General features: G+C 48.2%; 1 long non-coding RNA gene across 1 annotated transcript in view; it reads right to left on the reverse strand.

The window, feature by feature from the left end:
- Positions 1-19,323: 19,323 nt before the first annotated feature.
- LOC111749642 (uncharacterized) overlaps positions 19,324-26,957 on the reverse strand; it is a 38,024-nt gene continuing 30,390 nt past the window's right edge. Inside the window, exons 3-4 of the long non-coding RNA XR_010323454.1 lie at positions 26,272-26,477; positions 19,324-25,218 (exon numbers count right to left, since the gene is read on the reverse strand). This is a non-coding gene — a long non-coding RNA (uncharacterized LOC111749642). The remainder of the gene's footprint in view (positions 25,219-26,271; positions 26,478-26,957) is intronic.

Below are 26,957 nucleotides of genomic sequence, written 5' to 3' on the forward strand. Positions count from 1 at the left end.
CCACCAGGGTTTCCAGTTAGCCATTAGATGGAAATCAAAACTACAATGAGATACCATCTTACTAAGGCTTAAATGGCACTGATTAAAAAAAGAAAAGAAAATGGATAACAACATGTTGGTGAGGATGTGGGGAGATTGAAAGGGATGTCTGGTCATGGGTGGGAGAAGGCGGTAGAATCCAACCTCTGTTGGGAAAGGTATTTCTCTACCAGCGTGGCCAGGACTCTCGGGTATGTGTGGCAGAGGGGGCACCCTTAGAAGGAGGGTCCTACGCAGGGACATCTCTACCCAGCTCCTGGCTACACAGGCACCTTATCCTACCCCAGCCCCCCACCCAGGCCTCATTTGCAGCCACAGCCTGCCAACCACCACTCCAGTGCCAGCCAACCCCCTGAGACAGATGCTGGCAGAGTAGGGGGGTGTCCAGAGCAAGTGGAAACTCCACCAAACCAGCCCGATCACACCAGAGAGCAGGAGACCCAGACCTAGCATCCCCACCTCGTCCTGAGAACAGAAAACCAGATGTGGGCTTAGGAGGCCATTCCAAAGTGCACACATCTTCAAAGCAGCGCTCTTTTCCACGTCCTTTGGGCAATTTTAATTTTAGAACAAGTTTGTAAAACTGGAATTTTAATGGATGACATATTCATGTGTGTGTGTGTGTGTGCGCGCTCATTTGGTGGCAATTGCTGCTACGGCATTTTGGGAGGTGGGTAGGGTGGGATGTGTTTCTGAAGGACATCCAGGTTCACTGTGTGTTCCAAAGGAGCTGAGCCTTCAAGAGCCTTGTGGGAGTCGGGGGGTGGGGGAAGAGAGTTCAAACCCAGAGGGGAGGGGTGTGGGCAGCCCTGGATGGCTCCCTGCCTTGGGTGGGGGTGGGAGGCACAGCCTGGTCTGAAGTCACTGCCACCACCCCACCCCACACACACACCTGTCCCCTTCTCCTACCTTAACTTGGAGCCCAGGAGCCACCTCTGAGCTTGCCCCTGTTTGGTCTCACACTCAACACCACCTGTCCAGGTTCCCTCTTCTGTTAGGTTCCCCAGCAGGGCCTCCCCCCAACATGTACACTCACATCGCAGTCAGATGCACTCACTTTTGGCACAGGGCCTGGGGTCCTCTGATTCTGGCTTGGGAGCCTGACCCCCCTCCCCCTCCCTAGACAGCCTCAGCCTTGGACACCCTGGCCTCCCCGCTGCTTCCCTAAGCTGTGAACCCACTCCTGCCCCAGGCCTCCTGCCTGGTCTGTTCTTCCCCCAGGTCCTCTGACAGCCCCCTCCTCTCGACCCTCAGCTTTGAGGGGCTTTCCCTGCCCACCCTGTCTGTTATGGATTGAATTGTGCCCCCTCCCAAAAAAAAGTGTATAACTTGGCTAGGCCACAATTCCCACTGTTGTATGATCGTCCTCCATTTTGTCACCTGATGTGATTATCCCATGTGGTATAAATCTTACCTCTATGATGTTAATGAGGCAGGATTAGAGGCAGTTACATTAATGAGGCAGGATGCAATCTATAGGATTAGGTTGTATCCTGAGTCAATCTCTTTTGAGATATGAAAGAGAGAATCGAGCAAAGAGTAGACAGACCTCATGCCACCAAGAAAGAAGCAGCAGGAGCAGAGCTCGTCCTTTGGACCAGGGGTCCCTATGCTGAGAGGCTTCTAGACCAGGAGAAAATCGGTAACAAAGATCTTCCCCCAGAACCACAGAGAGAAAAATCTTCACTTTGGGCTGGCACCCTGAATTTGGACTTCTAGCCTACTGGACTGTGAGAGAATAAACTTCTCTTTGTTAAAGCCATCCACTTGTGGTATTTCTGTTATAGCAGCACTAGGTGACTAAGACACTGTCTAAAGAGCCCCACCTACAGTCACTTGCTGCTATTTCTTCCAGCCCCTACTCCTCCCAGTGTGTGTCTTCCTCATTAATGTGTAAACTGTGGAATGTCTCTCTTCCCAAGGAGCAGCTCCATGAGGGCAGCCCCAGGCCTCAGGGACATGCCCAGGACTTTTCTGTCATCTGCAGAAGGATGGCTAATTCATGTGTGGAGGAGGTGGCAGTGACAATGCCATCTGCACACGAAGGCACAATCTGAGTTACTGAGATTGTGGAGGAGAAGAACTACCTGGGAACGTGGGCTCTGGTTTTACATTTTAGGGGTGAACTGATTTGCTGACAGTGAACAAAAATGCCAGTCTGGACAGTGCACCCTTGAGCAGGTGGTGGGGGCATCAAAGGAAAAGCTACGGTTACCTACGATTCTCCAGAAAGCCATGAGGGGTCACTGTGGAGCACTTTAACAGGCTACCGCCTGGTGAATCCCCAATGTCCTTCTGCTGACAAGGCTTAAAAGAGGAAGAAAGGCAGTCTAATATAGTGATCTTTATGAGCATGGACCAGGGGGACGTATTGCCTGGGTTCAAATCCCAGTTCTGGTGCTTACTAGCTGTGTAACCACCCAGAGCCTCAGTTTCCTTATCTATTAAAAAAAAACAGTTGCCATCAAGTTGATTCCAACTCATGGTGACCCCATGTGTTCAGAGCAGAACTGTGCTCCATGCATTTTTCAGTGGCTGATTTTATGTAAATAGATTGCTAGGCCTTTCTTCTGAGGTGCCTCTGGATAGACTCAAACCTCCAACCTTTCGGTTGGCAGCCAAGTGCACTAACCACTTGCATCACTAAGGGACTCCTTCTTCTCCACATTATTGTTGTTAGGTGCCATTGAGTTGATTCCAACTCATAGTGACCCCATGTGACAGAGTACAACTGCCCCATAGGTTTTCTTGGCTGTAAACTTTACGGGAACAGATTGCCAGGTCTATCTTCCATGGAGCCACTGGGTGGGTTCAAACCACCAACTTTTCAATTAGCAGCTGAGCACTTAACTGTCACGACACCAGAGCTCCTCCTTATCTCTATAATGTGCATAATAATGGACTTCCTCACAGAGCTGTCAGGGGGATTAACCCTGTGTTATTTGTGAAGCACTTAGAGCCATGCCTGATGCATATGTTAACCCGAACCCATGGCCGTGGAGTCAGTTCTGACTCACAGGGACCCTACAGAACGCGGTAGAACTGCCCCACGGAGTTTCCAAGGCTGTAATCTTTACAGAAGCAGACAGCCACATCTTTCTCCCAAGGAGCCGCTGGGTGGTTTCAAACCATAAACTTTGGTTAGCAGCCCAGCACTTAACCATTGTGCCACCAGGGCTCCTATGATACATATGTATTGGGTGCTTCGTTACATATTGGCTGATAATTACATTACGGGGGGAGGGGAGTTAAGATGAGAGAGACTTGGGAGTGTTTTCAAGCCCTGCGGAAGGAGCCCATGGGAAAGGCAGAGACGATGTTCCTGGCAGGGCAGGGGTGACTGCATGAGGACTTTCAGGGGCTCAGGGAAGTCCTTCACACACAGGTCACATTCCAACTCAAAGTCCAAATGGGGGAGGCCCAGATTGGGGACTCCTTGAGCGAGGGCCTGGCCAGCACAAGAGCAAGAGGCCAGTCCTGAGAGTAAGAAGTCGCTCCGCCAGGCTGAGGCCTGGACCAGGGAAGGGTGGCGGCCCCAGGCCTAGCCCCAGTGAATCCCAGGGTGGTGAGGGGAATTCTGACTTCTGGAAGCATGGAGCAGACCCAGAAAAGGGGTGTCTGGTAGAAAAGTAATTGATCTCCTCCATTGTAAGCCCACTCCCCAAGTTAACCCCTACCCCAAAAAAACCAAACCCATTGCCATCAAGTTGATTCTGACTCATAGCGACGCTATAGGACAGAGTAGAACTGCCCCATAGGGTTTCCAAGGAGGAGGCTGGCAGATTCAAAATACTGACCTTTGGGTTAGCAGCCAAGCTCTTAAGCATCGCACCACCAGGGCTCTACGCTAGTCAGGCTTTATTCTGCTGCTGCCATCTTTAAGCAAGGCAGAGGAAGCATGTACACATCAGGACATTGATGGGAAATCACTCTCAATATGTGATGTGAATGAAGTGTGTATGTGTGAGAGAGAGGGAGAGGAAGAGGGAGAGAAGATCAGATCTTCACATCGCCACACCAGCTATTACGTCAAAGTGTGTGTGTGGCGCCCCCTGGAGTTAAGCAGTGTACCACCCATGCAGCCATAGTTGGCAGCCCTGAGTGTGGTGTGTGGGCTGTGTACCCTTGCCTCCCCTCTGTTAGTAAACTCCTGGAAGCCGAGAGTCAAACCCAACTCGGCATTCTCCCCAGGCCCTGGCCACCAGCCTTCAGCCACTGCAGGCTGGGGAGAGCAGGAGCTTGTGGCTTCCAACTCCCTCTGGGTTCCTCCTGGTTTCCCCTTTGCCCTGCTGGGGGGCGACTCCCTTGGACTAGTGTGACACAGGGTCAGGACAGTGCACTTTGGCAGGGCTCTACCCTTCTTACCTGAAGCCTGAGTCATAAATTTTCCAGAGGTAGGCAGGACTGCTGGCTGGAGCCAGGAGAGGTGAGGTCATTGGCTGCCGCCCACCTTGCAGGTCCTTCCACAGGCAGGAGGGGGCGTGTCCTTTCCCAGGCCGGGCAGGTGTACTCCTATGTCCAGGAGGAGATGGACCCTCTCTCCAGCAAGTCTAAGCATCCTTGTTGGAGCTTCATTTCCTTCTTGGGCTCCAATTCCCCTTCCACCTTTCTCCGCAGTGAGGCAGATGAAGGCGAGGGCACTTCTAGGACAGGAGCTGCCTGCTCTGCAAACAGAGGTGGGAAGATACCAGGACTGCAGAGGGTGAGTGGGCCAGCCAGGCCCCAATATGGGAGACAGATGCCAGCCATGGAGGTTTCTGAGCTCACCTCGGCACAGGTCACTGGATTGCCGTCACGAGAGGCCATGAGGGGCTGGGGGCCCTCAAGAAGGTGATGGCAGCCGTGCATTGACAGCCAACAAGGGCTCAAGTGGGAGGGGGGGAAGAATTGAGGGGTCCGGAACCCACATGGGCAGAGCCCCAGCCCCAGCACTGGATGCTCTCCAGGCTCTTAACTGGTGTCCTGTCATGCATTCTTCCTACCTAAAACAGAGACAGAGAGGGGAAACTGAAGCTTCAGGGGGCAGTTCTGGGCCCTGGTCACGTGGATACGGCAGAGCTCAAGCCCAGCTCCACTGCCTCCAGAGCCAGGGCTCCTTGCCGCTCCCAGCCTACTGCCACAGTGGTGGGCTCTGGCTGCAGCTGACTGGACAAGAAATGGGAGCAGCAGGGGCTGGGACGTGGGGGAGGTCATCAGTGCATGAGGAGAGAGGCGAGGTGAGGAGTCTATCAGGCCTTTTGACCCTGTGGGGGAGATGACACACTTTGGTGGACTTCTGTAGAAACCACTGGAAACAAGTTTTAGACTCGGGAGAGGCCAGGACTGGGACTCCCGAAGCCATCTCCCACAGATGAGAAGGACAGCTTCACCTGAGCTCTCAGAAATCCAGGGGACTTGGAGAACAGAGCAGCCAGGACCAGGGAATGGGGGTGAGGTGAGGTGTCATCTGGGGATTTGTAGGCCACCAGATAGAACAGAGCAGCCAGGACCAGGGAATGGGGGTGAGGTGAGGTGTCATCTGGGGATTTGTAGGCCACCAGATTTCCTCCTCGAGCCACAGCCAGCTGTCTCCAGAGATCCTGAGTCTGTGACAGGGGGTGAGGGTGGAGGAGGCGCAGGTGACACGGTGGCAAAGGGCAGCCTGGCCCTGGAATGGGGGAGGGGATGAGGGATGGCTTCACATTCCCCTCCCCATGCCCCCTACCTCCTAGGATTGTACATGATTCCTCTTTCCCGAAGTTGCTGAGAGGGCTGGGGTGGGAACAGGGGGCTGAAGGTGAGGATTTATAGCCAGCCTGGTGGGTTCCCAGACAAGGAAGTCTACAGGGCTCTGCCCCCCACTCCTGCCTAAACTAACGCCAAAACTCACAAATCTACTACTCACACACACATTCACACTCACACATGTTCACACACACTCATGTTCACACATATACACACATACTCACGTGTTCACACATATAACACCCACACACATGTTCACACATACACTCACATGTTCATAGACACATACACATGTTCACACACTCATGTTCACACATACACTCACATACACATGTTCACACATACACTCACACATGTTCACACACACACATGTTCACACATACACTCACACGCACTCACGTGTTCACACATACACTCACATGCACTCACGTGTTCACACATACACTCAATCTCATGTAGACACTCACACACATGTTCTCACATACACAGACACACACTCACTCACGTACACACGTGCACATGCACACACTCCTAGAGTCAAGAAATAGGTTCATGTTGAGGAGCTAGGGGCCTTCCAGGAGAGCAGGTGATGGCGGCCCCTGGGTGGACGTCCTTAAGTAGAAGGTTGCACTTCACAGCTGTGGCTGTGGCTTGAGAGAGGAAGGGCTTGTCCAAGGTCATCAGCCTGTCAGGGCTGGTCAGGGCTAGAAGGCAGCTGCCGCTCCCCTCCACCCCATCCCATTCCCTGCCCAAGGCTCTGGACTCACCTTCCCTACCACAAGAGACCACAGGCCTGGGGGTCTCTGGCGCCCCACAGAGCCAGGCCAGGGCAAGGCCCTCAGCAGGCGTGTGCCTGGTACCTATTGTACTACTGTGTGCTCCCAGGTGGGCCCTTTCCGAGCCCCCGCCCCCAGCCCCACCACCCAGGGGCTGGCTTCCCCAACTTGCACCCTGTGCACCAGCTCCTCCGTGAGCAGCAGGAGCTCCCTCCCACTTAGCCTTCTCTTCTGCCTAGCCCCCAGCCGTGCACCCCATGACCCAGGGAGCGGAGCTGAGAAGAATCAGGGCCACAAAAGAGCATCTTCTCCTACTGCAGAAACTTCAGGCCCAGCCATGCCCAGGCCTGTTCCTCCAGCTGGGCCCCAGGGAGCCTTGGGTTTGGGGCAGGGAGTCAGCAATCCTTGGGACCCAGCATCACGGTGGCTGAGGCCCTGTCACTTAGCAGGTCTGTGACCTTGAGGAGAACTGAACTTCCCTGTACCTCAGTCTCTGGTCAGTGACGGAGCTTAATGAAAGTGCACACTCCCAGGGCTCCTTTGCGGGCTACAGGGGATCACACACATAAAGGCTCAGTAGGCGGAACGGGTATTACACAGTCCAGGCCCGAGGCCAGATCACAGCACCTTCGATCACTCGGCTGTACAGGCAGACCTCCGTTGGGGAGTGGGGATGAGCCAGGCCAGGCCACCAGGGACGAGAGGCCTCACTGTCAGAGCTGGCCCACGCAGCAGGGACCCCGAGACCCCCAGGCTATTGATCTGTGCGGGGTCCTAGGGGTGGGGTCTGCCAGGATGCTCAGAGGCCCAGGGGTATGGATGTGGAGGCCCCTTGAGCAGACACCAGCAGTTCATGAAGTGTATGAGGCCACCACTCCTTCACAGGCCAAGGCCCGTTAGGGCTCAATGGCTCAGTTCAGCTGCTCCCACCAGCCCTGTGCACAGCCCTTGCCCCCTTCCCCTCCCCCGGCCTTGCTGGGTTTACTCCACTCCTCAGACTCCCCAGGGTGAGGGTGAAGCCTGTGTCTTGGTTTCCCCAATAGTGCCTGGCAAGGTGGGTACTGGCCTGTGGCAGCTGCTTCACCCCAGCAGGACACCATTTGTGACCCTCCAGGGAGAGTGGCTGCTGAAGCCACAAATGCCACATCAGGCAAGGCAGGGTACAGACAAAGGAGGGTGGTGACCAGGTGGGCTACCTGTCGGGATCCCCCTAGGAATGAATGGGCCTAACTGAACCTTTATGTTCTAACTGCCCTGGCTTTCATGCGTTTGGTGAATTGGAGGTGAGGAGTGAGTCCCCTATTTCCTGAGACCCTCTGGCCCACAAGACAGCATCTGCCAGTGAACCCTCGCCCTCTTGGGCCTCAGTTTCCTCCTGCAAGTCGGCACCAACCTGGTGCCTAAGGCTGTCCCGTGAGCACTGAGGTCATGTCTGGGAAGCCATGCGGCTCCGCCAGGAAGACGCGCCATAAATACCTTGTCAGCCTTATTATCTTCACCGTTGCCGGGCGCCCAGGCATGACAGAGTGGGTGGGCACGGCGAGTGAGTCGTCCCAGAAGAATGGGCCTCTCCCGGGACCGGGAATAGGAGAATGGGGTCCCAGCACTGGGGGAGGGTTCCTATGGCCCTCAGTCCCACCCTGAGGTCTCTGAGGCCCAGTTGCCTCTCCTCCTACCACTCTGGTTCCCCACCCCTCCCACTCATTCTTTCTCCCCCAGCACACCTAAGCCTCTGCCTGTAAACCCAGGAAAGGAGCATTTATTGAGCACCTGCTGTGTGCCAAAGCCAGCTATGGCACAAAGGTTTTGGGGGGAGGCCCTAACCTGGGGAGTGTCTGCCAGTGGAGGGGCCCCTGAGGAAGAACTAGGAGAGAGGAAGGTACGAAGCAGAGCTGTAACTGGGGAGGAAGATAGAGATGAACTGGGTGAGAGTTGGCCAAGAGGCCCCTGAGGCAGACCCAGGTCTTCTGAAGGCAGAGCTGGTGCAGCATGTACTTCCTGTGACACGGGGTGAAAGGTCAGCAAGGGGACGGCCCCTTCTCCTGTCCCCCCACTTCTCCCTCTCTGGGGAGGGACAGGGCCCATAAACACTTTCTGAGCTGGTGACAAGGGACCCGCAGCCACCTGTAGGACTGGCAGCCACTGCCCTGGGACCGACCATCCCTCTGTCTCCTGCTCCCTGACCAAGGTCTTCCTCAGAGTGGCAACAGGGGCTATGTCTACTCACAAGCCAGGAGGGGTGGGGCCTGAGAGCCTCGGGCTGTAATGTTTGGAGAGGGGTCTCATTCACAGAGGCAAAGCCCTCCCATCCCAAGCTTTGGGTGGGATTCTGAGGATCCAGACAGCTCACCTCTGGGTGGGTGGGTGGGGAGGCAGTAGCACTGACTCCCCTTGTAGGGAACAAACAAGCCTGAGAAAGCAGTTGGCCAAATGCCCTCTTGCCATCTTTTCAGAGAAACGGCCCTCGCTTTCATGACACAAACATTCAACAAACTAGGAATAGAAGAGAACTTCCTCAACCTGATAAAGGGAACCTACAAAGAAAACCACAGCTAACACTTAATGGAGAAAGACTGACAGCTTTCCCCCTTAGATCAGGAACGAGGGAAGGATGCCCCTGCCCACAGCCTCTATTCAGCGTTGCTCAGGAGGTTCTGTTGTTGTGAACTGATGTCGGATCAGTCCCTGACTCGTGGCTACCCTGTGCACAAGTGAACGATAAGCTGTCCAGTCCTGTGCCATCCCGGTGACTGGTTGCAGAACAGACCGTTGTGATCCACAGGGTTTTCACTGGCTGATTTTTGCGAGTAAACCACCAGGGTTTCTTCCTAGACAGGCTTAGTCCAGAAGTTCTGCTGACACCTGTTGAGCATCCCAGCAACACACAAGCCTCCACCAACAGACATGCAGTAGCTGTCCTTGAGGTGCACTGGCCGGGAATTGAACCCAGGTCTCCCATGTGGAAGGCAAGAACTCCACCACTGAACCACCACTGCCCCGATTGGAGGTTCTAAAAACCCATTGCCATCGAATCGATTCTGACTCATAGCAACCCTGTAGGACACAGTACAACTGCCTTGGTGGTTCAGTGGTTAAGCACTCGCCTGCTAACTGAAAGGTTGGTGGTTCAAATCCACCAGCCGCTCCGCCAAAGAAGGATGTGGAAGTCTACTAGATTACTGGAGGTTCTAGCCAGGGCAATTAGGTGGCAAAAGAAATAAAAGGCATCTAGGCTGGAAAGTAAAACTCTCTCTACTCAAAGTTGACATGATCTTGTATATAGACAACCCTGAAGAATCCATTAAAAAAAAAAAAAAAAAGTATTAGAGCCAATAAACCAGCTCAGCAAAGTTATAGAATGTAAGTTCAAGATGCAAAAATCAATTTATTTCTATTTACTAGCAATGAACAATCCAAAACCAATTAAGAAAACAGTTCCTTTTATAATAGCGTCAAAATAACAAAACGGAATAAATTTAACAAGTTTTGTAATTCTGAAAACTACATTGTTAAAGCACAATAAATACAAAATAAACATTGTTAAAATAAATTTTAAAAGATGTAAATAAATGGAAAGGCATCTCATATTCGTGAATTGGAAGACTTAATATTAAGGTAGCCATAATCTCCAAATGGATCTACAGATTCAACACAACCCCCATCTCTTAAGACTCTGATATGTGGATTTCTGTGAAGCAAGAGTGGGGTCTTCTATTTCTGGAGTTGGGGGTCTCACCTTGGTCATTCCCTCAGGACTGTCCACACCCAACCCCAGGGGGCTGCCCACTTTAGGGCAGTAAGTTGTAGAAGCAAAAGCCCAGACTTAGGCCAGACAGAATCCCAATGCTGTGTGACCTGGAGCCGGTTACTTAATCTCTCTGAGCCTCTTTTCCACCACTGTGAGATGAAGGTTGATACCAGTACTTCACAGCGTATTGAAAAATAAATGAAATAATGCTGTGAAGCACCTCCTTGTGGTCCAGCGCACACAAGATTTTCAACACGAGCTGGTTTCCTGCATGCACCTTTTCTCCGTTTATCTTCCTGGGTCAGATGGGTGCACCCACCTAGGGGTGGGCCCAGGCCTGGGGAAGGGTTAGGACCCAGGATGAAGCACAAGCATTGCCTGGGAGCCTGGCCTCCTAGGGCAGAGCTCAGGCCCGCTGGGGCCTCCCAGAGCCCTCGAAATCTTTGGCCGTTGGTTTAGGGGCCAGCCCTCCCAACTCCCAGGTTCCGTGAAAGCTCAGGAAGGGGCTTCAAGAATGTGACTGCACCTGGGACTGGGCCTGCAGGCATTCTCCTTCGGGGAGGGAGGGTCCTCTGGGAGCCCAAAAGAGAGGAAGAACCCAAATCACTGCCATTTACTGAGCCTTATTCTGTCCCAGTACTTGCGCTGTACTGTAAAAACATGTATAAACTCATTTAAACCCTTTAAGAACCCTAGGAGGTAAGTGCTATCCTCAATCACAATTTTACAGAGGCGAAAACTGAAGCACAGAGAAGTAACTTGGCCAAGGTAACGCAGACAGAAATGACTGAGCTGGGACTTGCCCCAGGCTGTCTGGCTCTGGAGCCTGTAGCCACTTCATTGTATAGTTCCCCTGAGGTCAAGAGGGCAAAGGCAGCTGGCTTTAAAATGGCCACAACACTTCAGCCAAAGATTAGACAGGCCCATAAAACAAACAATAACATGCACCGATCAACCATGTATTTGAGACTAAATGAGCACACCAGCCCAGGGGCAAGGACAAGAAGGGAGGAGGGGACAGGAAAGCTGATAATGGAGAACCCAAGGTCGAGAAGGGGAGAGTGTTCACACGTCACGGGTTTGGCAACCAATGTCACAAAACAGTCTGTGTATTAATTACTTAATGAGAAACAAATTTGCTCTGTAAACCTTCACCTGAAGTACAATTTAAAAAAAAAAGTATATCAGCCATTGAAAACCTTACGGAGCACAGCTCTCTGACACTTTTCGGGTGGCCATGAGTTGGAGTGGACTGGGCAACTTTTTTTTTTTAATATATGTATATAATTGCTAATTATATATACATAAGAATATATAATATATTTAAAAATATAAATATATATATAAATTCTTTAAAACGCAAACTATAGTGACAGAAAACAAATCAGTAATTGCTTGAGGTTGGGGTCATGGAAGGTTCTGAGAGGGAGATTACAAAGGACCCGAACAAAACATTTGAGGATGATACAAAAAAAGCCAAACCCGTTGCGGTTGAGTTGATTCCAACTCAGAGCAACCCTAAAGGACAGAGTAGAACTGCCCCATAGGGTTTCCAAGGAGCACCTTATGGATTTGAACTGCCAACCTTTTGGTTAGCAGCCGTAGCTCTGAACCACTACGCCACCAGGGTTTCCTTGGAGATGATAGGCATGTTCATAACTTGATTGTGACGATGATTTCATTGGTGTAACATGTCAAAACTTATCAAATTGTGTGCTTCAAATATGTTCAGTTTGTTGTATGGCAATTGTACCTCAATAAAGTCATTTAAAATAAATAAATAAAATGGCCGTAACTACCACTCACAGAGGTCTCTAAGTGGCACAAACAGCTTGCTCTCAGCTACTAACCTAAAGGTTGGTGGTTCGAACTCACCTGGTGGTGCAGTGGAAAAAAGGCCTGGTGACTTGCTTCTGTAAAGATTTACAGCCAAGAAAACCCCATGGAGCGTTCTACTCAGTAACACACGTCAAAGTCAACTAGAAGGCCGCAGGGACCATATACAGACTGGGCAAGGCGACCTATTTCCTGTCCCCATAGGGTCTCAGCCAGTACTAGGACTGGCACCCATGGAGGCTCAGATGTAGCAAGGAATGTTCTGGGCCTTCCAAAGTCAATTAGATTTCAGGGCCTCAGCACACATTTTGCAGGGAACCACCCTTTTCCCCAGGCTCTGGGGCATGGGGGATCTGTGACTGCTGTGGGTCTCACTGGCCAGCTCAGGTAGGTCTAGTGTGGCTGAGAGCTGGGACAGTGTTGTCTCTTACTCTAAGACTCTAACACAGTCTGTGCCTTACACCAGCGGCAAGTGGGGCCCGTAGCCCACCTGCTACCACCCCTGTGGACTGCATCTCAGTGCAGGGCTGCGGCCACCCAGAAGAAAAGTCCGCCTTCTCTACCATGTCAAAAGGCACTCTATGGGCTAGCTGCTGCCCAGGGCTTCAAAGCCAGTTCAAACTCCTGCCGAGAATTTATTATTTCTAACAAGTTCCCTAAAGAGAATTTGCATTCTCCCACCAGATATACTGAATCAGAATCTACATTTTAACAAGATCACCAAGTGATTCTTATAACTTCCTGATACCTTGTTAGAAATACAAATTCTCAGCAGGGCTTCGAACCAGTCATGTTCAGCTGCCTTGGCTGGAAATATGGAGTTGGATTCTGCCCTCAGGGATCTGAGTTCCAGCTTTGTCACTTACAGACTCTGTGACCTTGGGCAAAATTGCTTAAGCTCTATGAGCCTCAATTTGCTCATCCATAAAACAGAGCTATAATCTACCTGTCCTTGCTGATGCAAGGATTACAGAGAATACGTAGAAAGAGTTCGCATGAAGTTAGTGGCCCAATAAATGGCAGAGATTTTTATTAGCCTTTTAGAAGGTAGGAATGCCATGTGAGAAAAAGATGCCAGAGAAGCAAGTCATTCGGCGGGGGTGTCACAGAAGCTGTAACATTTGGGTTGGGCCTTACTGGCGAAGTAAGAGATCCCCCTTGCAAAGTATATCAGGCACTGAGAATAAAACCAGTTGCAGTCGAGTCAACTCCGACCCATAGCGACCCCATGTGTGTCAGAGTAGAACTGTGCTCCATAGTGTTTAAGTCAAAGTTTACAAATCAGGTCAGTGTCTCATACAAACATTTACATACACCTTGCTATACACTCCTAATTGCTCTCTCTCTAATGAGATAGCACACACCTTCCCTCCACTCTCTATTTTCATGTTCATTCCGGTAGCTTCTGGCCACCTATGCTCTCTCATCCCCCCTCCAGATAGGAGATGCCAACACAGTCTCATGTGTCCACTTGATCCAAGAAGGTCATTCTTCACCAGTATCATTTTCCATCCCACATTCCAGTCCAATCCCTGTCTGAAGAGTTGGCTTTGGGAACAGTTCCACTCTTGGGCTGACAGAAGGTCTGGGGACCATGGCCTCTGGAGTCCTTCTAGTCTCCATAGGGTTTTCAGTGGCTGATCCTTCTGAAGGAGATTGCCAGGCCTTTCTTCCGAGGCACCTCTGGATGAACTCAAGCCTCCACCCTTTCATTTAGCAGCCGAGCGAGTTAACCACTTGCACCACCCAAGTGAAGGAGGTGGGAAGGTGCGAGAATAATAGCAAACTTTTGTGTCCTGCTTTCTAAATGCCAGAAATGAGCTAAAAGGCCTTCCATTAGTTATAGCATTCAGCCCTCCTAATAACTAATTTTATAGAGAAGACGCTGAAGCTTAAAGCATTTAATAACCTGCCCTAGGTTGTGCCTGGTGAGGGGTGGAGAAGGAATTCCCACTTGGGGATCATTAGCCTGGCGGCCAGGGGTGGCTCTCACAGGCCTCCAGCCTAGTGTGGGAGCAGGAGAGGTGCGGGAGGCCTAGGGCAGGGGCTGATAGACCAGCCTCAAAAAAACAAAACTATACAACAAAAAACAAAACCTAACAAAAACAGGCAAAACCAAACCACAGTGGGAAAAGCTGAGAAGAAAGCAAGAAAGAAGTGACTGACCAAGAGGATGGGCGCTACCTTTGTTGAAGGCAAGTGGGAGGTTAGGACTGGAAGGGCGCCAGGTGAAGGGTAGCTTCTGATAATGTTCCATGCCTCTATGGTGGTTGGACGCAGTTTCCTTTAAATTCATTTATTCGGCTGTATGTTTGTGTTTCATGTACTTTTATCTATGTATATTTCTTAAGAAAGATTTTTTAAAAGAGGGGAAAAAAAAAATACAAACCCACAACAATAGAACTGGGAAAGGAGGCCCAGCCACAGATAAGGTGAGTCTTTAACTGTTGGAAAATATTGTGTGTCATGTTATGCCAAAATACTTGAAAATCCAGAAGGTACAGGAGTCCCTGTGTGGTGCAAATTGCAGCCAAACGGTTAGAGACTCAAACCCACTTAGAGGCACTGGGGAAGAAAGGCTAAAAAGTCAGCCGTTGAAAACCCTGTGGAGCACAGTTCTACTCTGATACACATGGGGTCTCCATGAGCTGGAATTGACTCCATGGCAACTGGTTCTAGGTGATCTGGATGCTTTCCTAGAAAATGGTGAGGGGAAAACAAGAACGAGCAGCAACGCTAATGAGCTCAGTACAGACCCCAGGCCCGGTACCTGTCTCTGGGGTGAGCTCCAAGAGGCCGGCACTCTCCATGTGTTTCGTTTCTGTGATATTTGCTATTTTTGTATGTAGTATATGTTGTCTTTAGGTGCCATTGAGTCCGTTCCGACTCACAGCGACCCCATATACAACAGAACAAAACACTACCCAGTCTCGCGCCGTCCTATCATTGCTATGTTTGAGCCCATTGTTGAGCCACTGTGTCAATCCATCTTGTTGAGGGTTTTCCTCTTTTTCCACGACCCTCTACCTTACCAACTCTGATGTCCTTCTCCAGGGACTGGTCCCTCCTCATAACACATTCAAAGTATGTGAGAGGAAATCTCACCATTCTAGTTGTACTTCTTCCAAGACGCATATTGTTCGTTCTTCTGGCAGTCCATGGTGTATTCAATATTCTTTACCAACACCACAATTCAAAGGCGTCAGTTCCTCTTCGGTCTTCCTTATTCATTGCCCAGCTTTCCCACGCACATGAGGTGATTGAAAACACCATGGCTTGGGTCAGGGGCACCTTAGTCCTGGAAGTGACATCTTTGCTTTTTAACATTTTAAAGAGGTCTTTTACAGCAGATTTGCCCTTTTTAAATTTTTTACAATTGTGAATTTTTAACAAAAGAACTCAGCTGTGGTTGTCACTACTAAGTAGGCTGGGTGGGGAGGGCCTGGGGCTGGCTCCCTTGCAACAACCCCCGGGGCCACCCCTCCACCAGCCCATTTTTCGGAGGCACCCTGCAAAGGTCCAGGAGATAAGGCTGGCTCTCTGCAGGACTTGTGTTGTAGTCTGTCTGTCTGCACACGGGAGCCGGAGTCCTACACTTTCTGGAAAAGTCCATTAACATATCTCTCCTATCTGGGCTCCTTGGAGCCAGTGCTGGCTGGGGAGGGTGGCCTGCCGGTCTGCCCAGTCCTCTCCTCCCCTTCCCATAGCAGGATGGCAACAGGGAAAGGGAGTGGGGAGGGGGCAGAGGAGATCCCAGCCTGAAGCCCCTGTTTGCTCCTCTCCTGGGGGACGTTCTGGGCCTGGGCCAGGCTGGCAGGCCAGGGAGTTGTTCTGCAGCCCTGGGAAAGGCTCCTGGGAGTGGGTGAGGCTGTTCCAGGTGCAGCAAGAGGTGTGTCATGTGTCGTACCTGGGTCAGGACGCTTCTACCTGACAAAATGCTTCTTTTCTCAGGGTAAGCCTTTCCTGGCTTGGCATTTATACCAACAAAGTCTGAAGGTCTGAGACCCCATCATTTTCACCCTGAAGAGTAGGATTTAGGAGGAGCCAGACACCCAGAAAGCAGAAAGGAAAGTTGGGCGAGCACCTTTGGCTACTTGGAAGCTCAAAGGGAAAAAAAAGTCATCATAAACAAAATTCAAAAACTAATGACAACACCACTACTACTAAAGGTATTTCAAAGCGTAGAAAATGACGGAATACTACCTAACTCATTCTACGAAGCCACCATATCCCTGATACCAAAACCAGGTAAAGACATCACAAAAAAAGAAAATTACAGACCTATATCCCTCATGAACATAGATGCAAAAATCCTCAACAAAATTCTAGCCGATAGAATTCAACAACATATCAAAAAAATAATCCACCACGACCAAGTGGGATTTATACCAGGTATGCAAGGCTGGTTTAATATTAGAAAAACCATTAATGTAATCCACCATATAAATAAAACAAAAGACAAAAACCGCATGATCTTATCAACTGATGCAGAAAAGGCATTTGACAAAGTCCAACACCCATTCATGATAAAAACTCTCAGCAAAATAGGAATTGAAGGAAAATTCCTCAACATAATAAAGGGCATCTATTTGTATTAAAAAAATTTTTTTTTTTTTTTTTATACAAAGCCAACCGCCAACATCACTCTAAATGGAGAGAGCCTGAAAGCATTTCCCCTTGAGAACGGGAACCAGACAAGGATGGCCTTTATCCCCACTCTTATTCAACATTGTGCTAGAGGTCCTAGCCAGAGCAATTAGGCTAGACAAAGAAATAAAGGGCATCCGGATTGGTAAGGAGGAAGTAAAATTATCTCTATTTCCAGATGACATGATCTTATACACAGAAAATCCTAAGGAATCCTCCAGAAAACTACTGAAACTAATAGAAGAGTTTGGCAGAGTCTCAGGTTATAAAATAAACATACAAAAATCACTTGGATTCCTCTACATCAACAAAAAGAACATCGAAGAGGAAATCACCAAATCAATACCATTCACAGTAGCCCCCAAGAAGATAAAATACTTAGGAATAAATCTTACCAAAGATGTAAAAGACCCGTACAAAGAAAACTACAAAGTACTACTGCAAGAAACTAGAAAGGACCTACTTAAGTGGAAAAACTTACCTTGCTCATGGATAGGAAGACTTAACATTGTAAAAATGTCTAGTCTACCAAAAGCCATCTGTACATACAATGCACTTCCGATCCAAATTCCAAGGACATTTTTTAATGTGATGGAGAAACAAATCACTAACTTCATATGGAAGGGAAAGAAGCCTCGGATAAGTAAAGCATTACTGAAAAAGAAGAAGAAAGTGGGAGGCCTTACTCTACCTGATTTTAGAACCTATTATACAGCCACAGTAGTCAAAATAGCCTGGTACTGGTACAACAGGCACATAGACCAATGGAACAGAATTGAGAACCCAGATATAAATCCATCCACATATGAGCAGCTGATATTTGACAAAGGGCCAGTGTCAGTTAATTGGGGAAAAGATAGTCTTTTGAACAAATGGTGCTGGCATAACTGGATATCCATTAGCAAAAAAATGAAACAGGACCCATACCTCACACCATGCACAAAAACTAACTCCAAGTGGATCAAAGACCTAAACATAAAGACTAAAACGATAAAGATCATGGAAGAAAAAATAGGGACAACCCTAGGAGCCCTAATACAAGGCATAAACAGAATACAAAATATTACCAAAAATGACGAAGAGAAACCAAATAACTGGGAGCTCCTAAAAATCAAACACCTATGCTCATCTAAAGACCTCACCAAAAGAGTAAAAAGACCACCTACAGATTGGGAAAGAATTCTCAGCTATGACATCTCTGACCAGCGCCTGATCTCTAAAATCTATATGATTCTGTTAAAACTCAACCACAAAAAGACAAACAACCCAATCAAGAAGTGGGCAAAGGATATGAACACGCACTTCATTAAAGAAGACATTCAGGCAGCTAACAGATACATGAGAAAATGCTCTCGATCATTAGCCATTCGAGAAATGCAAATTAAAACTAGGAGGAGATTCCATCTCACTCCCACGAGGCTGGCATTAATGCAAAAAGCACAAAATAATAAATGTTGGAGAGGCTGCGGAGAGATTGGAACTCTTATACACTGCTGGTGGGATTGTAAAATGGTACAACCACTTTGGAAATCTATCTGGCGTTTTCTTAAAAAGTTAGAAATAGAACTACCATACAACCCAGAAATCCCACTCCTCGGAATATACCCTAGAGAAATAAGAGCCTTCACACGAACAGATATATGCACACCCATGTTTATTGCAGCTCTGTTTACAATAGCAAAAAGCTGAAAGCAACCAAGGTGTCCATCAACGGATGAATGGCTGAATAAATTGTGGTATATTCACACAATGGAATACTACACATCGTTAAAGAACAGTGACGAATCTGTGAAACATTTCATAACATGGAGGAACCTGGAAGGCATTATGCTGAGTGAAATTAGTCAGAGGCAAAAGGACAAAAATTGTATAAGACCACTATTATAAGATCTTGAGAAATAGTATAAACTAAGAAGAACACATACTTTTGTGGTTACAAGGGGGGCAGGGAGGGAGAGTGGGAGCGGGTTATTTACTGATTAGTTAGTAGATAAGAACTACTTTAGGTGAAGGGAAGGACAATACTCAATACACGAAAGGTCAGCTCAAATGGACTGGACCAAAAGCAAAGAAGTTTCTGGGATAAACTGAATGCTTCAAAGGTCAGCAGAGCAAGGGCGGGGGTTTGAGGACTATGGCTTAAGGGGACTTCTAAGTCAATTGGCAAAATAATACTATTATGAAAACATTCTGCATCCTACTTTGAAATGTGACATCTGGGGTCTTAAATGCTAACAAGCGGCCATCTAAGATGCATCAATTGGTCTCAACCCACCTGGAGCAAAGGAGAATCAAGAACACCAAGGTCACACGACAACTATGAGCCCAAGAGACAGAAAGGGCCATATGAACCAGAGACTTACATCATCCTGAGACCAGAAGAACTAGATGGTGCCCGGCCACAACCGATGACTGCCCTGACAGGGAGCACAACAGAGAACCCCTGAGGGAGCAGGAGATCAGTGGGATGCAGACCCCAAATTCTCATAAAGAGACCAGACTTAATGGTCTGACTGAGACTAGAGGAATCCCGGCGGTCATGGTCCCCAAACCTTCTGTTGGCCCAGGACAGGAACCATTCCCAAAGACAACTCATCAGACATGGAAGGGACTGGACAATGGGTTGGAGAGAGATGTTGATGAAGAGTGAGCTACTTGTATCAGGTGGACACTTGAGACTGTGTTGGCATCTCCTGTCTGGAGAGGGGATAGGAGGGTAGAGAGGGTTAGAAACTGGCAAAATTGTCACGAAAGGAGAGACCGGAAGGGCTGACTCATTAGGGGGAGAGTAAGTGGGAGTATGGAGTAAGGTGCATATAAGTTTATATGTGACAGACTGACTTGATTTGTAAATGTTCACTTAAAGCTCAATAAAAATTATTAAGAAAAAAAAAAAGAGAGAGAATGAAGAACACCAAGGTCACAAGATAATTATGAGCCCAAGAGACGGAAAGGGCCAAATGAACTAGAGACTAACATCATCTGAGACCAGAAGAACTAGATGGTGTCCAGCCACAACCGATGACTGCCCTGCTAGGGAGCACAACAGAGAACCCCTGAGGGAGCAGGAGAACAATGGGATGCAGACCCCAAATTCTCATAAAAAGACCAGACTTAACGGTCTGACTGAGACTAGAAGAATCCCGGCAGTCATGGTCCCCAAACCTTCTCTTGGCCCAGGATAGGAACCATTCCCGAAGACAACTCATCAGACATGGAAGGAACTGGACAGTGGGTTGGAGAGGGATGCTGATGAGGAGTGAGCTACTTGTATCAGGTGGACCCTTGGGACTGTGTTGGCATCTCCTGTCTAGAGGGGAGATGGGAGGGTAGAGAGGGTAGAAACTGGTGAAACAGTCACGAAAGGAAAGACTAGAAGGAGGGAGGGGGCTGACTTATTAGGGGAAGAGTAAATGAGAGTATGTAGTAAGGTGTATATAAGTTTATATGTGAGAAACTGACTTGATTTGTAAACTTTCACTTAAAGCACAAGAAAAATTATTTAAAAAAAAAAAAAAAAAACTAATGACACACCAGGAGAGAATATTTGCATCATATGTAAAATATAAAGAATTAGTATCCTGAATCTGTTGTCCTTGTGTGCCATCCAGTTGATTCTGACTCAGCAACACCATAGGACAGAGTAGAACGGCCCCCATAGGGTTTCCAAGACTGTAACCTTTATGGGAGCAATTCCCAGGTCTCTTCTCCCTTGAAGTAGCTGGTAGATTCGAACAGCCAACGTTTTGGCTAGCAGCTGAGTGCTTAATCATTGTGCCACCATGGCTCCTATCCTGAATCTACACATTAGAAAAAGATAAAAACCCAAAAAACCAGGCAACGGAGGAGAAGTGATTCTCAGAAGAAAGTAAAATGCGCAATACATTTATTTATTAAAAGATGTTTGTTTTCTCCAGTAATCAGGGGAAATACAAATGGACAACTATGAGATATTATATTTTCAAACAAAAAGGTTGATAATATACAGTGTTGGGAAGGATATAGGAAAACAACTCTCTTGCACTGTAGGTTTGAAAGTAAACGTGCAGCCTTTTGGGGGGATTAATTTAGCAATAGCTATCAAATGTTTTCTCAAGTGTTTAAATACACATAACTTTCAACACAGCAATTTCATGTCCAGGAAAATATTGCACAAAAACACTTGCACAAACTCAGGAGGACAGTTCTGGAAAAGATGTTCATGCAGCTTTGTCTGAACCAGCAAAAAAATTAGAGACAGCCTGACCACCTATCGGTAGCAGGTTGCTCCAATAAATTCTGACACATCACCACACTCTGACCTCATGCAGTCCGTCCATGCTATTATGCTGTTGAGTGAGAAAGCAGATCATGGGGGAATTGGTGTGAGCTCATTGCCACTGAGTCAATTCTAACTCATAGCAACCCTATAAGACAGAGTAGAACTACCCCATAGGGCTTCCAAGGCTGCAATCTTTACAGAAGCAGGCTGCCACGTCTTTCTCCCTCGGAGCCGCTGGTGGGTTCAGACTGCTGACATTTTGGTCAGCAGCTGAGTGCTTAACCACTGCACCACCAGGGCTCCTCCGTACATGTGAGATGAGCTCATATTTGTGGAAACAAAACAAATCAAATCTAAACAATAATGAATAAAAACACAATGAGAGAGATACAGAGAACCCATGCCCTGAATTGTTAACTCCAAGAGAGCGGGATTTAAAGAAGGAGGTGACTGGGGGTGGTACAATCGTTTTTTCGTTTAGACACTTTTGTGTTGTTTTAATGTTTTCCAGTAAACATGTATTATTTTGACATTCTAAAAATTAGTAAAGAAATTTTTTTTTTTTAAAAGGGTATGATCCCGAGGGATCTGGCAAAAGCTCTCAAAAGCAATTTTGCTGGAGTCTCGAAGAAAGGGCAGGAAACCCAGGTGATGTGGTGGGTTGTTGACAGGAGTGAGTGATGGCTTTTCTGCCCCCCTTTAACTGTTTCTGGCCCCTTCTCTCAGAGCTCTGGTGACACAGTGGTTAAGAGATTGGCTGCTAACCAACGGTCAGTTCGAATCCATCCTTGGAAACCCTATGGGGCAGTTCTACTCTGTCCTATAGGGTCGCTATGAGTCAGAAAGAATTTGATGGCAATGGGTTTTGGCCTCTTCTTGGCAGGGTAGCCTCACAGCCCCTCCCCACTCCCTCAGCCCCCATAGGCTCCTGAACCCCCACTGCTGGAATTAGCCTCAAGTTCCCATAGCTCTGCTGACATCCATCCTGGGTCTCCCAGGGCAGCTCTGGTTTCAAACCATCTACCGCGTGTCTGGAAGGAGCCCTGGTGGCGCAAAGATTAAGTACTCAGCTGCTAACAGAAAGGTCGGTGGTTGAATCCACCCATCGGCTTCCCAGGAGAAACGACCTGTTGCTCTTCTCTGGCAAAGATTACAGCCTAGAAAACCCTATGAGGCAGTTCTACTCTGTCATAAGAGGTCACTATGAGTCAAAATCGACTCCATGGTGCCTAACAACTGCATGTCTGCAGTTTTGTTCTGAAAAGATGGTGTTCATCCCCTGAGCCTGTTGTTAGCTGAGTAATGTGGTGCAGAAAAGAGATGCAGTATGGATTTTGTGGGTACCCCCCCACAATTTTACCAATTTCATTAAGGGAGGGAGAGGGTCTGCCCTGGAAGACGTGGCAGGTTGCGCAGAGGAGGAGTGGGTGGAAAGGGGTGGCCTTGGCTCTGCCTGAACCTACGAATCCAACTAGCATGTTTTGACACGTTGCGCTCCGAGGAGGGTGTAATTATTTTCAGTAAGGGTTTCCTAACGTATCATTAATGGATCGGTTCCCGAGTTTTCTGCCTGCTGCAGAAGGCGGTTGCTTAGAGACTGGGTGAAGGGCACATTCTCTAAAGGGCTGCATGGGGATCTAGAGAAAGCTGGATGCCATCCTGCTTGCCATGCCAGCCCACCCTGCTCCCAAGGCCCCTCCTCGCCACCAGCCAACTCCAAGGAGCCAGACGTTCCCTGCCCAGCCCTGGGTAACAAAGAATTCTGGCTGTTTCTTTGAGCTTTTATCCACAGATGGATTGGTCCCCGGCCTGCTGGGTCCTGTGTTACATTTTACTGTGTGTTTCTCCAAGGCTGGATTGCATTTGAGGCTGTGTGTCGCCTCCTGCTGGGGGGCTTTAGTGGCCATTTAGGGAGACGAGTTGCTGCCAGGTATTGGGGAAAGTATAGAGGCCTCACAATCAGAAAGACTCCAAACACAAACCTCTTTAGCTGAGAAACTTTTGGCAAAATGCTTGACTTCTCTGAGTCCAGTTCCCTGTCCATAAAATGGAGATTTTTTTCGTATCTTGCAGGGATTTTGAGAGAATTAGAGCTAATTTTTAAAGAGAAGTCAAAAAGGAATATACATTCAATGAATGGTAGCTACTGCTCTTTGGAAGGGCCCTGGTGCCTGGCTACTAACTGAAAGGTTGGCAGTTCCAATCCACTCAGCAGCTTCTTGGGAGAAAGACATGGCGATCTGCTCCCATGAAGATTACCGCCTAGAAAAATTCTAACTAATTAAAGACAGAAAGAAAAAAAAAAAAGATTACAGCCTCAAAAACCCTATGGGACAGTTTTACTCTGTCACATAGGATCACTATGAGTCAGAATCGTCTCAACAGCACTTCACAATTGCTCTTTGGGGCTATGTGGATTTTCATTTATTCATTCAACACACACTTACTGAGTGTCCACTGTGGATCAGACAACTTCATAGACACTCAGGTGTACCAGCAAACACAAGAGGCAAAAATCCCTGCCCAAATAGAGTCAGCATTCTAGTGAGAAAAGCTAACCTATAAGCAAGCTACATCATAAATAAGTCAATTGTATGAAATATTAGAAGATAATCAATGTCATAACGAAAAATAAGGAGCCCTGGTGGCACAAGGGTTAAGCACTAGGCTGTTAACCTAAAGGTTGGCAGTTTGAACTCACTAGCTGCTCTGCAGGACAAAAGACCTGGAAATCTGCTCCCACGTTGTTGTTGTTAGGTTCCGTCAAGTCAATTCCAACTCATAGCAACCCCACGTACAACAGAACAAAACACTGCCTGGTCCTACACCATCCTCCCAGTTGTTGCTATGTTTGAGCCCATTGTTGTAGCCACTGTGTCAGTCCATCTGGTTGAGGGTCTTGTTCTTTTTTCCTGATCTTCTGCCAAGCGTGATGTCCTTCTCCAGGGACTGGTCCCTCCTGATAACGTGTCCAAAGTACATAAGATGAAGTCTCACCATCCTCACTTCTAAGGACCATTCTGGCTGTACTTCTTCCAAGACTGACTTGTTCATTCTTCTGGCAGTCCATGGTATATTCAATATTCTTTGCCAGCATCCTAATTCAAAGGCATCAATTCTTCTTTGATCTTCCTCATTCATTGTTCAGCTTTCCCATGCATATGAGGTGATTGAAAATGCCATGGCTTGGGTCAGGCGCATATTGGGTCAGGCCTCAAAGTGACATCTTTATAAAGATTTTTTAAAAACTCGTTGCCTTCAAGTCAATTCCAGCTCAAAGCAACACTAAACGACAGAGTAGAATTGTCCCATATGGTTTACAGAAGCTGACTACAGCATCTTTCTCCCACAGAGCAGCTAGTGGGTTTGAACCACTGGCCTTTTGGTTAGCAGCGAAGTGCTTAACCACTGCACCACTAGGGCACCTGTATAAAGACTACCAAACCCATTGCTATGGAGTCAATTCTGACTCATAATGATCCTGTAGGACAGCCACTGCACCACCAGGGCTCCTCCATAAAGATAATAGCCTAGGAAATCCATAGGGTCACTGAGTTGAAATTTTAAGTAGAATGGTGTTATGGTTTGAATTATGTCCTCCAAAAAATGTGTTGTAAATCCTAACCTCTCTGCCTGTGGTTATAATCCCATCTGGGAATGGGTTGTCTTTGTTATGTTAACGAAGCAGGATTAATGTAGGGTGTGTTTTGAGTAAATCTCTTTTGAGAGATAAAAGATTAAACAAGTGAGCAGAGGAGAGATAGGGTAAAATAGATGCCAAGACCCATGGGGATCTCAAGCCTGTGCTGTGAATTCGGACTTCTGGCCTCCTAAACTGTGAGAAAATAAATTTCCGCTTGTCAAAGCCATTCACTTGTGGTATTTCTTTGTAGCAGCAGTAGATAACTAAAACAGGTAGGAAGGGAAGACTTCACTGAGAAGATGATATTTGAACCAAGACTTGAAGGAGACAAGGGAGTGAGCCAAGCAGACATCAGGCAGAGAGGACAGCCAAGGGCAAAGGTCCTAGGACAGAAGTATGTCTGTAGTGTTTGAGGATTAGCAAGCAGGCCTGTCTGGCTGGAATGGAGCAATTGGTGCAGAGGGTAGGAGGTGGTCAGAGAGATGGTAGAGGCCAGATCAGTGGGTTGTGGTAGTTCTCAAATTTGAGCATGCTTCAGAATCACCTGGAAAAAAACAAACCAAACCCATTACTGTTGAGTTAATCCCGACTCATACCGACCCTATAGGACAGAGTAGAACTGCCCCACAGGGTTTCCAAGGAGTGGCTGGTGGACTCGAACTGCTGACCTTTTGGTTAGCAGCCAACTCTTAACCACGGTGCCACCAGGACTCCAGAATTGCTTGTAGGGCTTGTAGGGCCGGAGAATGTGCATTTCTAACAAGTTCCCAGGCGATGTAGATGTGGCTGGTCTGGGGCCCACACGTTGGGAACCACTACAGCAGACCACTGTAAGGCCTTGTGTTTTACTCTGGGAAGCCATTGGAGGGTTTAGGGTTTTGGCAGAGGAGTGATAGATACAGCTTGCATTTCTGAAGGATACTCTGACTGTTGAAATCAGACCGTAGGGGACCAAAGGCAGACACGGGAACATGAATGAGAAAGTGAACTTCTCTGATGAGATTCTTGTGATAATGGAGGTCAGAGTCTGACTGTATTTTAGAGGCAAGACCCATGGGATTTCCTGACATGAGGTAGGAGACAAAAAGGTCAAGGATGACTGCAAGGTTTCTAGCCTGAGAAATAGAAGGACGGAGTTGCTATCGTCCAAGATAGCAAACCCTCCAGGGACAGCAGTGTTGGGGGAAGACCAGAGGTTAAGGTTTGTCACACTGACTTTGATAAGGCCATTGGGCACCCACGTGGAGAGGTCAAGGAGGCTGTTGACTGTTCGAGGCTGGGGTTTGGGAGAGAGAGCTGTGCTGGAGAATGAACGTGGGCCTTGTCAGCAAACTTGTGATCACTGGGGGGAGTGGGTGTGGCCATAGAAGAGTGGGGCCCGAGCACTGAGCTCTGGGCACCCAACTCATGGGGTCAGGAAGAAGAGGAGGGTGCAGCTGAGGAGCTGGAGAAGGCCCGTCCATGAGGAGGAAAAAACAGGAGTGTTGCATCTGGAGGTGAAGTGAAGAAAGTGAATCATGGAGGAGGGCTGACCACATTGAATACTGCTGATACGCTGAGTTCAGTAACATGGGGGTCACTTTGGTTCATAACTCACCCAGTCATGCACACCTTGAAGGCTCTGTTGAGCACCAGCTGGGGGCCAAGCTATGTACTGGGTACTGTCATCAAGGTCATGGAGAAATGAAAACTTCTTCCTGCCCTGTAGGTAGGTTTAGGGGGTTCCTGAAGCATAGAGAGCACTTTAGCCACTGCAAGGGGGTTCTGCAGAAATCCTTCATTCTCGTTCTTCACAAACATATGCTGGAAGAAAAGAAAATACTGTTAGCACCATTTTACAGCTGAGGGCCTGTGAAGGTGCTAGGTGATGGAACTTCGACCAAAATCCATTTTCAGACACCACCCTCTACCTCCATATCTCAAGGTTTCTTGGAAGAAAGCCTCCGAGTAGTTGGAGGGTCCTCGGGCAGTCCGCTCCTTGTTTTGCTTTGGTTTTGTATATTTGAATTGAACAAGTAATCACAGATATATTCTACTCCTGCATGATTTGGGTGGTACAGAAACATAGAAAGTCCTTCTCCCTTCCCCAGACTGCTCCATATTCACCAACGTCAAAGGCTTGGTGTGGCCCCTCCACATTTCATGATTACAAAAATAAACTTATGTGGAGTTGGGGTTTCTTTCGTTAACATAAACGGGTCTTACTGTGGGTATGGACCTGCAATATGCTTCTTGTTCTCAATATGTCTTGAAGATCCTTTTTTGTCAGAACCAAAAATCTAC

The sequence above is a fragment of the Loxodonta africana genome, chromosome 11 (genome assembly GCF_030014295.1).
Source record: "Loxodonta africana isolate mLoxAfr1 chromosome 11, mLoxAfr1.hap2, whole genome shotgun sequence".
Taxonomy (NCBI): domain Eukaryota; kingdom Metazoa; phylum Chordata; class Mammalia; order Proboscidea; family Elephantidae; genus Loxodonta; species Loxodonta africana.